The 12,371-nt window shown below is 39.3% G+C and overlaps 1 protein-coding gene across 4 annotated transcripts in view; it reads right to left on the reverse strand.

The window, feature by feature from the left end:
• Positions 1-12,371, reverse strand: part of arhgef49 (Rho guanine nucleotide exchange factor 49) — a 69,073-nt gene that overhangs the window by 34,444 nt on the left and 22,258 nt on the right. For 2 of the 4 annotated variants that reach the window (XM_012924043.2, XM_004568961.2), the window contains exon 1: positions 8,107-8,211. The exons of 1 other annotated variant lie outside the window; for it this stretch is intronic. The gene's annotated coding sequence lies outside the window, so the exon portion shown is untranslated. Of the gene's footprint in view, positions 1-2,212; positions 2,233-8,106; positions 8,212-12,371 lie in introns of those variants that run through there. One more of the 4 variants, XM_076874774.1, reaches the window with a different exon arrangement.

Consider the following 12,371-nt stretch of genomic DNA (forward strand, 5'->3'; position numbering starts at 1 on the left):
TAGCCAATATGTTCCAGTATATATATATATATATATGTATATATATATATATATATATATATATATATATATATATATATATATATATGTATATATATATATATATATATATATATATATATATATATATATATATATATATATATATATATATATATATATATATATATATGTATAATCCAGTGTATGTTCAATGTTCAGTGTTTAGTGCAATTTGGATCTTCAATTATTGACCAATGAAATCAATGCACGTACTATCTCCCTTAAATGTCTCTTTTTAAAATTACAGGTTAAACATGTATGTTTTTGACCATGTCAACATCAAACAAACAGTGTGCAGGTTAAACTTTGTTTCTAAAACTAAACAGGATTATATGTAGCTTGCAAAGAAGACAAATAAGTCTACAGTACTGTGCAAAAGGTTTAGGCAGGTGTAAACAAAGAATGCTTTCAGAAATATAAATGAATGTTTATTTGACCCAAATGTATTCTGAGACATGAGAACGACCCCAAACATACAGCCAAAGTTATTAAGAACTCATTTCAGCATAAACATGAACAAGAAGTCATGAGTCACTGGACATTGTGGACATCGACGGTCACAACTCATGCATAATGCACCTTTTATATGTATGGACGTGTGCAGGTATATGTGTATGTATATGTATACATATGTACATTTAGTGTGTACATGTGTGTGTGCGTGTGTACATGTCTATACTTATAGATATCTATTACTTATATAGTAATAGTAATGGTAGAATAGTTACATTTATGTCTTGCACATTTTTACAACTCTCTATCCATAATAACATACTGTTGTATATAGTGCATTATCTTACTTATTTGTATTTGTTGTATTTTTTTTGTATTTTTCTTCTGCTATCTGATCCCACAGCGGGGAAATTTGTGCGTTACCTCAGCTCAGGTGAGGTAACGCACAAATTTCCCCGCTGTGGGATTAATAAAGTCTTATCTTATCTTATCTTATCTTATCTTATCTTATCTTATCTTATCTTATATGTATACATATATCATTGTTACATGTATACATCATCCTGTTGTTAAGTGCTTATAAACACTGTTTATAAGTGTTTTTGTCATCCAACTAAATACTGTGACATAAGAAAGAAAGTTGAATTAACCATAAATGTCTGTGTCATACATGAGCGAAGCGAAAAAGCACAGCAGGATAGCTGCTTTTACTCCCTCGCTGAGAAGCAAAGTAGCAGCGTAAGCCTCGGCTGCAGTTGCAGCCAGAAGCTCATAAAAACTGTAGCATTAGAGTGGTACCAAAGTTCACCCCAAACTGCATGGCCAAAGTATTTTAAATTAATGAATGTTTTATCAGCCTATCCACACAGTGAATGTTAAGCTTCAACTCATCAGTGCACACCCATTCAACTTTAATTGGACGCTGACAGTTGCACATGTTAAATTCCCAGTTTTATCAAAGAAGCAGACATTTTCCATCAGACTTCCTTTTTCAAAATCTCTTGTGGGATAATAATGTGTTGTTTGTGAGACCCTTGATACCCACAACCACCCACCCACTTTTTGTGTCTTCTCAATATCAAAATCTAATTTTATTGAAATAAATTTTAGTTCCACTTGAAGAGATTTTCTCCTGTATTAGTAATAAAATACTTCGCACTACTCACAAATTATTTGCATTTTTAAAGTTACAGTTACAGTTTTGTGTATGTGTGTTTCGGGATTTTTAAAGGTTACTAAACAGTATCAAGTAGCTGACCAAATAATAAAATATACATAAATTCTCGTTTTTCACATCTGAGTTAAATAACAAAAAACAGCTAAATATCTAAGCTCCAGGAAAACAAAGCAGTCCCCAAAGATCTAGGAGTTGCTAGAGTAAACCTTTAATCTCTAATCACTTCCCGAGGCAAGAAAATATGATAAAAGAATATGCAGTAAAGTAAACTATCTAGTGATGTAGTGTGGGCAAACATAGATTCCATAGAAATACAATATGACAGTAGCCAGGTTCAATGAAAGGTCCACACACACACGCATGCACACACACACCTATCCCCAGGGTATGTTCCTGTGTCCGTTGTCTTTTCTGCAGGGGATCATAATGACATCAGCAAGAGCAACACCTACATAAACAAAACCTCAACAGTCGCCTTACATTCATATCCACATCCATATGCTCACTTGCACACAGACACACGAACACACAGTCTCTGACCTCATTCCTACAATCTGTCTTCTGGGAGAAAAAGGCAGACGTAGACAAACAGAAGAAAAAATGAATGCTACCAGGTAAAATAAAGGGAGCAAACAGTTGCAGAGCTGAAGAGCCTAAACTGAGTGGAAGAGGAACATCTGATAAAAGCTCACAGAGGAGAAAAGAGGCGGAGAGCTTAGGTGACTATAGAGAGGAAGATGAGCAGAGATTGATGGGATAAGAGAGATAGAGGTATCGCTGCTGTCCCAGGAGTGGCGTTAATAAACAAATTAAGGCTGATAAGGCAGGAGAGGATTTGCTGGGCAGCAGATGGCTGCATGCCTCACCCCCTCCCAATCACCAGGAATCATGAGAGAGAGGGGGATAAGAGAGGACGAAGGTGGATGTTGAAAAAGAGGAATGGACATTGATGATGAAGGCAGTTAGAGTTTTTTTTAAAGAGAGCACTTTTTTTCTAAATCATCCTGTCAGTCAGAGGAAGATAAACAGATTGTGCCATGTTTTATTCACCCACTCTGTTACAGGCAGCTGCTTGGAAAAGAAAAAATAAAATCCTCTTTGACATCAAAATAGGGAAAAATGTTTCAATAATGCCCTGCTGGTCTTAGAAACTTAAGGTTATTCTTAAGATTTGGAGTTGAGAAGCTGAGAAGCATTAAAAGTTTTAAGATTTAAACAAGAAGCACTCAGAGAGCACAAACCTCCGTCCTTGTAGTGCAGTAAAAATCAGATAAAAAGAGGTAAGTAAATAACAGCAATTGATTTGTAATTACATGCACATGAATAACTTGAGCTTATTACATTTTTAGCTCAAGTTACCTTGTTATATTTTAAATCTTTATAGTCATTCAATTCAATTCAATTGTATTTATATAGCGTCAAATCACAACAACAGTCACCTCAAGGTGCTTTATATTGTAAGGTAGACCCTACAATAATACATACAGAGAAAACCCCAACAATCATTTGACCCCCTATGAGCAAGCACTTTGACGACAGTGGGAAGGAAAAACTCCCTTTTAACAGGAAGAAACCTCCGGCAGAACCAGGCTCAGGGAGGGGCGGGGCCATCTGCCGTGATTGGTTGGGGAGAGAGAAGGAAGACAGGATAATACAGTACTTTCTATATATTGACAACACACCACACCACACTTCTAAGAATCATAGTCTCTAAGGTAAACGACCTTTTGTCAATTTTTGACCAATAAATCATTACGTTGACCTTGAAGACCCTTGTACGCATACGCAAAATTTAAATTTTTAATTTCTTTAAACGGAAATCATTTAAAACTTTGAGCTATTGTGTTTACAGGCAGGCTGGCAGACCAAAAAAACATAACTTGCTTGACAAAGGTAATTATATGCTATTAATATGAATACTAGGCTCCTAATACTTGGAGACATATAGGTTGCAGACCGTTCCCCCTATTTAATTTCATTTGTCTTTATTTTTATTTCAAATGAACTGCAACCAGAGCTTACTGAAGCGTAACTAGTCAGCAGCAGTTGGACTACAAACTGATTTCATATCAAAACTACAAAGTTCTGGTGTTGAAAATCTGGTTCTTTGCAAAAGAGCCCCTGTTACAATACTGGCCAGACTCAGTGAATCAGAAATGACTTGGAAGATGCGACTTTCCAAGCAGTCGGAGAAAACATGGCAGAAACGAAACTCTGTGACTCTGTAACGTTAGACAAACTGCTTTTAAATTCAGCCATGTATTCTTGCAGTCGCCTCTTTTTCACCGGATCAATGCTGAACCCTGACCTTGCTGTGGGGGGTGTCAGTGTTTTCCATAAGCCTTTCTTGTCAGCTCATTGTCAGCTCCATCAGAGATACATCGAGCCCTGATTATCGACTGACTGGCTCCTACAGGCGCCTATGAGGATCTGTATGTGCTGAAGCTTTTCTGGATGTCATCACATGACTAACACCTTTTTTAAAGATAGGGAGAGTGAGAGGAGGAGTAAATGAACAGGGGAGGGGGAAGGAAGTAAAGCCCCTTTTCTTGCTCCCCAGGAAGCCAAGGACACACTTATGACTGGCTTAAACTGGAGAGGAGAGGAGAGGAGAGGAGAGGAGAGGAGAGGAGAGGAGAGGAGAGGAGAGGAGAGGAGAGGAGAGGAGAGGAGAGGAGAGGAGTCTTTCAGTTGACATAAAAGACAAAACAGCATCAAGGAAACAGGAGAAAAGAAGAGCAGGGGTTTGGAGGAAGAAGGGATGAGAGCGATGAAAAGATGGAGCTGGAGGGATGTATCTTAGTAGCACAGACAAAGACGTGGGGCTGAACGGGTGGGTGTTGGGACTGGAAATGAAAAGGATGAAGAGCCATTGATCAGCTGTCACCTCAGTTTACAGAGACCTGACTAACAAACATCAACGCTCAAATGCTCAGTAAACTCACTATTGTATGAGAGTGCATTTACATTTATGCAGTTTAATGCACGGCCTGCTGCTGTGTTCTCATCATTTTTTAGATAGAAACAATTTCTAAAATGTGGGTCCAAATGCTGCATGTATCTTATGCAGCCAGTGGAAGTGCAGCACTTCCCCCATCCACCCAAAGTTGGTGCACATTTAGAGTCCTTGCACCTCGCCAAGGTCTTCTGAGGGCTAAAATAATTTCCCCAGAACATAATTTAGACCCCAGTCCTCATGGTGGAAAAGCAATGACTCCCAGAAGATCCTTGTCTTCGGGCAAAGTTCCTGCAATGGATATATATAGTTGAACACATAGCATACTTTGACTAGTACTTCCATCACACATTCATACAAGCATGCATGACACCTTACTCTTACTCTAGCTGTCTGCTCCAAGCCATCGAAATGTGAACATCACTAAAAATCAAACTTGACATCCCACAGTGGGTCCCACTTTACTGGCACCAAGCAGAAGATTCACCCACAAGATGCTCCAATAACAGCTAAGTTTATTTCTCTGATTTTTGTTAGAATAATTACTCTTCCTCATTTTCCTAAGTACACCTAACTATATACCAAAGCACCATTTAATTAGCGCTGAAGAGCCAACCACATTGGACTGTATCTTTCTATAAATGGCAGATGGAAATAGCTAATTACTATCCCCAAGAAACCTTTTGGTCATCCTAACCGGTGGGTACAGACATGATTAGCCTCGTGTGAACCTTTTAAGCCCCGAGTCAAAAGCTCTCTTCTCCCACTCCCCAGCATCAATATCTCTATGCAAACCTGCCTATGTCAACTCAATTTATTTTCCAATTTCCCGCAGGGTGAAAGACTGCCTCCCTCTCTCGCCCACTGTCTACCATCCATCACTCTACAACTTTCCATTCTCTGATGCTTTTCTCTTTTCTCCCTAGGCAGCCATGTGTCCCATCCTCTCCTCTTTTATTTGTCAATTGTCCTCTCAGTTGAAAATTTTAGGTACTGCTGTGTGTGCCTTGTGTGTCTTTGTCAGACAGGCAACTGAGAAGAGAAAGACAGGGGAAACTTAAGCCTTGATTATACTCTGTTGCAGACACGGACAGCTGGAGACATTGCTGTTAGACTTTTTTAATGTGCACTTGAAGTCCGCCGCCTGGTGCCCGTGCACGGTTGGTGCATTGTGATATGAAATCTCTGCAGATGAGTCCTCACGGCCACAAAAAACAGTCAAACGAACGGATGTCGACCCGCGCACTCACAGTCTCATCATCAAATTTATATCACTTGGACCAAAAGGGAAAGTATAATCCAGGCACTGGAGTGGTTATGTAAGTAATGGAACAGGAAGAGGAACATTACGCAGACAATAATTTAACAAATTACTAATATGAAAAGGCTCTAATCCAAGTGGCTGTAGTACCTCAAATAGCCACTAGAGGTTTTTGACCCAAAAGTGAGTCGTTTGTTGTAGACTCACATTACCAGGAAGAAGTGCCACTTTGAATGCCAGGTGGCCATGGCTACTAGGTGGCTTTAAGTAGTGTGTTTTATATAGAGTGTGTGATCTGAAGCCACAAGAAATTTCTAACAGTCTATCTCAAGCAATTTTTTTTGCCTCTTTTAGCTTTTTGTTTTGATTTTATAGCACATTTACTACTTAAGTCCCAACTTTCACTGTCACCATTTCCAGCAACAGCAGCCAGCCGATAAACCTCTTGCACATTACCTGATGTCGAAAAATACAAAATATAAAAAACAGCAAAGACATCCGGCTGTACTTATATTTATCCAGAACCAACAAACAACAACTCCAAAAGACCTCACTTCCTGTGCCAATAGACAATGATTGCCGACTAAGATGAGTATTGATGAGAATTTACTGATACCAATGCCTTTAATGATTCTGCCTATGTGTCCAATTCTTTATCAATTGTTGTATTGATTCTTGATCAATTTTTTTCGTTTAGTGCAAAAGACACCCAACAAAGGCTTTCGGGATAAATTAAACTGCGCTAATATCTTTTGAGCCTTTACACAATATAGAACAAGAGTAGAGAATAGGTTAGCATGTGCAAATCTTCAATGCCTTATGACTGTATCTGTATCTGCAATTAGATGTTTGTGTTTTCTGTTTGCAACTATTACTGCAAATGTAATTATTTAGAGCTTTAGACTGTTGGTCTAAATCAAATTTTCTAAATCAATTTCAGGACATCAACATGGAACCATGTAAGCTACAGCTGGCTGAAATAAACTACTTGAAAAAAGAAATTAAGGAGCTCTAGTCAAAAGTTTGAACAAGTTGGTAAAACAGGTCATTCGTAACGGTATAAGGAGTTTTATGGTGTCATTAGATGACTGCAAAACATACTTTATTGCAAGGAACTATCCCAACACAAGACTAATGTTCATAAGCACTGAAAAAAATTGTTATGAATTTGATCACCCATTCCTTCACCTCTGCTTTACATGAAGCCACAGCCAAGGCCAGTTGATATTCATGCTGCTCTCTAAATAACCATCAGCATACACCAACACAAACACAAGGCTCTGGCCAGCTGCAGAGGAATACACTATCGACCAGACAGGAATTTATCAGCCACCATAATTAATCTTGTGGGAGGCGGGCAGTGAATGTCTGCCTGTGAGTGAATCTCTAAGTATGCCTCAGAGAGACACGGGGCGGGAATGATGGCTCATATTGACGATATCTCTTGTGTAGAACAGCCCCGGTACAAACTCGCACACAGACAGACAGGCAGACAGTCCGCAACACACATACAGGCCCAAAATCTTTAGAGGGTCATCCAGACCTGAAAAGAAACTACTCACATCATGCAACGTTTTCAAAGATGTCTGAGCATCTACATCAGACTGCATCTGTTTATCCTGCTTTTCCTCCAGGAAAGACTTTGCCCTTTTGAGTTACACATTTAGTGATCACACAAGCTCCCAGCTTTAGTCCGATACGAACACACGAATAAGCAAAAGTAGGTTGTAAAAATGGGCTGTACTATCAAAAGAAGCCTAGAACATCTATCTTTGTCCATGCAAAGCATCACATTACACCTGCTGTCATCCCTCGACTTCCCTCCATACAAGGCTCTATGAATTATTGAGCGATCCCTGCATCGTCAACTACTACACCTCCGATTGAGCAGAATAAATATTCAATCTGCTTTCACCATTCATAAAATGACAAGACCCCCTGTTTGCAAGAGACCACCTGCAAGCTGAAACATAGGGAATTGAATGTATGATAATAGCCTCATTTCAAAGGCATTTTAAGAAAGAGGCTCATGCAGCTCTTTCACCAACCAGACCACATGCTTCTTTCCTTTTTGCTCTAGTTTTTCCACCGGTAACAACTATCTCCACTCTGCAGGTCTTTCCAGCACAGGGAAGGATGCATATGCCACAAACTCTTTCGCATAAGATAATAAAGGCCATAAAAGTGAAAAGAATTTTTGTATGTTTGTGTACTCACCTTTGTTACAAAGCAGCGTGTGTCTGTTGCTCGTTGTGTGTGTTATGAGCTCCGGAGCGCAGCGGGCAGCCTATCCTCTCTGTCTCGCTCCCACTGCGAGCTGGAGTAAAGTGCGTGTGAGAGAGAGTGTGTGTGAGTGTGAGCCCTCTCACTGGCTATTGTTACAGAGAAGGTAGCCAAACTGAGCATGCTCCAACATGAACAGCCCTTGCGGTTGGCATGGAAACCGGGAAGCGGCTGTCTTGCTCAAGTTGTGAGGTGCTTTTCAGACACACTCAGACAAATGCAGAGCGAAGTGCTGGCAGGTGCTGGCGCCGTGTCACCATCCTGGCCACGTTACTATGCTTGATTAATCCTTCATTCTCAGCGTTTCAATTCTCGTCAGTCAGAGTAACGTGACAGCTGCTCTGACAGCCAATGACCTGGATCACACACAGAAATTCACACGGCGTCCTGGATAGAGTAATCCACCACAGTATGGAGCTCCGCACCGCACATGATTGTTAACCTAAATGTTACCAGAATCTGTTTGGGTTTATTAGGGATTATCATCCCACCAAAAATGTATCTTATCCAACTTTCCATGCTCTGTCCATAAACCCCAAGGCCACAAGAGTGAACTCATTGTAAAATATTTGTTGCATTTAATTTGCAACAATATTGCATTAGGGTATAAAACAAAGCATGTCTGTGTGGACCATTCATAGTGGCCTGCTGTCAAATTTGTAATTTATTGGTGCAAAAACCTGTCAATAGCTTGGATAAATTATTCACGTTGTTTCTAACATATTTGTATAACCAGCTGTTGAACCATCCTAGGTATAGAAAAGAAATCTTTTGACAAGCATCAGTTCAGACACGCACATACCCACATTTTTAAAATCACAAGCATTGTGATAATATACGTTTTTTGCTCCCAAAGTTACAAAGCCCTCTAGTGGATAAAAGGCTGCTAAGTAGGAAACATCATGATCATTTTGTAGCAGGGCTGGGTATCGTCACTGATTTCTAGAATCGATTTGATTCTGATTCACAAGCTCCTGAATCGATTCGATCCACAATTTGATTCAATTCGATTCGAATCGATTTGAATCTGGGAAATTTTGCCTCAGACAGTCAGAAATATTATAATTCAGATCAGTACATTTACATATTTTTGTATCTATAAAAAGGAAGCTGACACTTTCCAGACTTTATCAAAGGTGTAAGCATCACAGCAGAGGCCTTTGTGTCAAAGTAGCTGAAGATAAAACACAGAAAAACATGAAGGTGATTTTCCTGGCCTGGAATTTTATCAAAATATTCTGCAGTAGATCAAAAACAAAAGGAAACCATTAATCAACTTATGAACATCACCTCTGAAGTTACAGCGGTTTTATTAGAGACACGGCTAAGCGTTTTGCATTTTGTATAATTTTAAAAAGTTTAAATTTGTTCAGTATAGAACGGCAGAAATTAGGTTTTCTTTTCGGAAGTATGTAAAAGGAAAAAAAAACAGCGGCCGACAGCGCTGTAAATAACGGTAGACTTGTGCGTAACAAGCAAGTGAATAATGCAGAAAACAGATTTTTAGATGGGAAACTGTTCTTGAAGTACACAGAGAGAGAGAGAGAGAGAGAGAGAGAGCTGTGCATGAAGTGTGATTTTATTGTGGTGGAAGCAAAACAGCAAAAGTAAGAGGGAATCCATGACGATGTTTATGTGAAGCCTAGTTTGGATCTTCTTTTGCTGGTTCGGTCAATATTGTTTGGAGAGAGATCAAACTAACAGCTTTAGAATCAGCGCAAAAATGGCGTAAACACAAAGCGTGGACCCGCCGAAACATCAGAATCAGCGAGCTGTCGGCTTTCAGCCCCGAGTGTGTGAGAAAGGCGACATCTCACTGATTCTGATCCGCGGGTCCGCGCTGTGTGTTTACGCCTTTGTGCAGAAGCCGTGTACCTGCTCTCATTTACTGTTTTAAATGTTTGGTGGTTGTCGAAATTTGGTGACGTTTCACCTGAGATTCTGGCATTTTGGGCAAAATACATTTATATTAAAAAAAAATCGATTCAGGATTTTAATGAATCGATATCACGTTATCCAAGCCAGAATCGATTTTAATCAATGAATTGATTATTAAAACCCAGCCCTATTTTGTAGCTATAAAGCTACAAAAGGAGGAGGTTGGGGTGGATAAATGGATCAACAAAACAAGGGACTTGAGACTGCTGTTTGCTTCCACTTTTCGTCTGACTGCTAGTGCTTTTTTTTTTTTTAACTGCTGATACAATCATTGATTAAGTCTGATCAAATGGTTAAAGAAACCATGGTGATTTGTGTGGTTTAAAAGGAATACATAGTGTTTTTCTTTTTAAGTAACATTTTTTGGCATGTTTGGCAAGGAACAGACAATTTATGTGTCATAATTTAATATCTGAAAACATTGTTTAATGTAAAGCGCAAATGTATTTCGCTGTTTGGACAATTTGTTGTTAACATGCCAAAATGCATTTTTCCAATATGTATGTTAAGTGAAAGAGTTTCTGGCATACTCGCTGTGAAAGCCTCACAATGTAGACTTTCATTAGATGAAGAAGAACAAAAACAGATACCGATCACTGAGTCTTTCACCTATCCAGAATTACAAAAATCAGTGAATTTCTAGATATTTCTACATTTGCATAAAAGACTTGCCTTCTCATGAAACAGGAAAGGTTTTAGTATGGAGTCTTTGTCTTGATAAAATCAATTTCTTTCATTAACATGCAAATTTATTTACCCAGCAGGGATGCTCAAAATCCAATCTGATGTTCGGTTCTCTCAGAGGAACATGTGTCGTAGGAATAAACTATATTAATAGGCCAAGAATCAAACATTATCCATAAATATAGTGTTCCACACAATAAAGCAGAGCCTCTGCTGTCCTGTGTGTGTGTGTGTGTGTGTGTGTGTGTGTGTGTGTGTGTGTGTGTGTGTGTGTGTGTGTGTGTGTGTGTGTGTGTGTGTGTGTGTGTGTGTGCGTGCGTGTTTCTTCTTCTGGGCATATGGAGAGAGACTGCAGGGGCATTCCACAACCTTCACTTCCCGTGGGAATAACAGTCACGAAAGGCACCATGCAGGCAACAGCCCGCCAGCTAAGCAAATTGCCAAGAGAACTGCTTTTGCTTTTGTTTCGTTTCTTGTACAATTACACCAAAAACCTACACGTTCTATTATTTTTTTTATATTCATACATGCCAAACCTTTAAAAAAATCCCAGTGTCTTTATTTTGCTTTCTTGGTCCAAATTCATCAACCACAAAAGTAAAAACGAGCTACAAAGCAACAGGAGAAAAAGTGAAACCATTGGTGAAACGATTATAAGCGGTCAATGCTGCCCACTCGCCGTAGGGGGTGTGTTCACTCAGCACCTGCTGCTCTGCATCTCAGGGCTGCTTGCCATCAGCAGAACCACACTAAAACGTTCAAAGCTGTTGAAGTGTTTCTCCAATATTCAGCAGCTCTCACACACGTCAAACAATCAATATTGTGACTGCAACGAGAATTAATCACAGGAAGCAGGGAGGTCTGGGTGTTTATGGTTAAGTATATAAATGTACAGCATGTAGTCACTAGCAAACTGGCTCATCTAGAAGTCAGTTTTACATTAAATAATGAGCAATTAGAATCTGAAATGACCCTCCGATGTCACAGAGTGCACGTACTGCACATGATACAAAGAGCCAGGTGCTCAGAGATGTCAAGGACTGTGGGCAACATCTCAATAACATCAAGTCTTTTACTTCAGAAACCTAAGCACAATTACAGTATATTATTATATTACCATTACTAACAAACAGGTGAATTAAAAAAGAATTGAAAAAATTAAAAAAATCTTTAATTAGACACTTAAAATTTTTTTTACCTTTAACCTTTTGTTTGGTTGTGGATAGACAGAAGAAGAAAGAATTATGAACTTATGATTATATTTTTAAAATTTTTACTGAAATAACCATAAAATAACCAATGCTATTAGGCATAAAAGCAAGAAAATGTGTCACATTAATTACAATTTTTTCCTTTTATCCATCCTCTGAAACTTATTTAACGCTGGGTTGCAGGGACAGCAGCCAGGAGAGAAGCCCTGACCTCCCTTTCCCCAGCCACCGCCTCCAGTTTGTCCAAGGGAATACCAAGGTATTCCCAGGGAATATTAAAGATGCAAGCATATTCTCGTTCCACCCTGGGGCCTCCTCCCCAGGACATGCCCAGAACACCTTGCCCAAGAGAAGCCCAGAAGGCAT

This window comes from Maylandia zebra, linkage group LG16 (genome assembly GCF_041146795.1).
Source record: "Maylandia zebra isolate NMK-2024a linkage group LG16, Mzebra_GT3a, whole genome shotgun sequence".
NCBI lineage: Eukaryota > Metazoa > Chordata > Actinopteri > Cichliformes > Cichlidae > Maylandia > Maylandia zebra.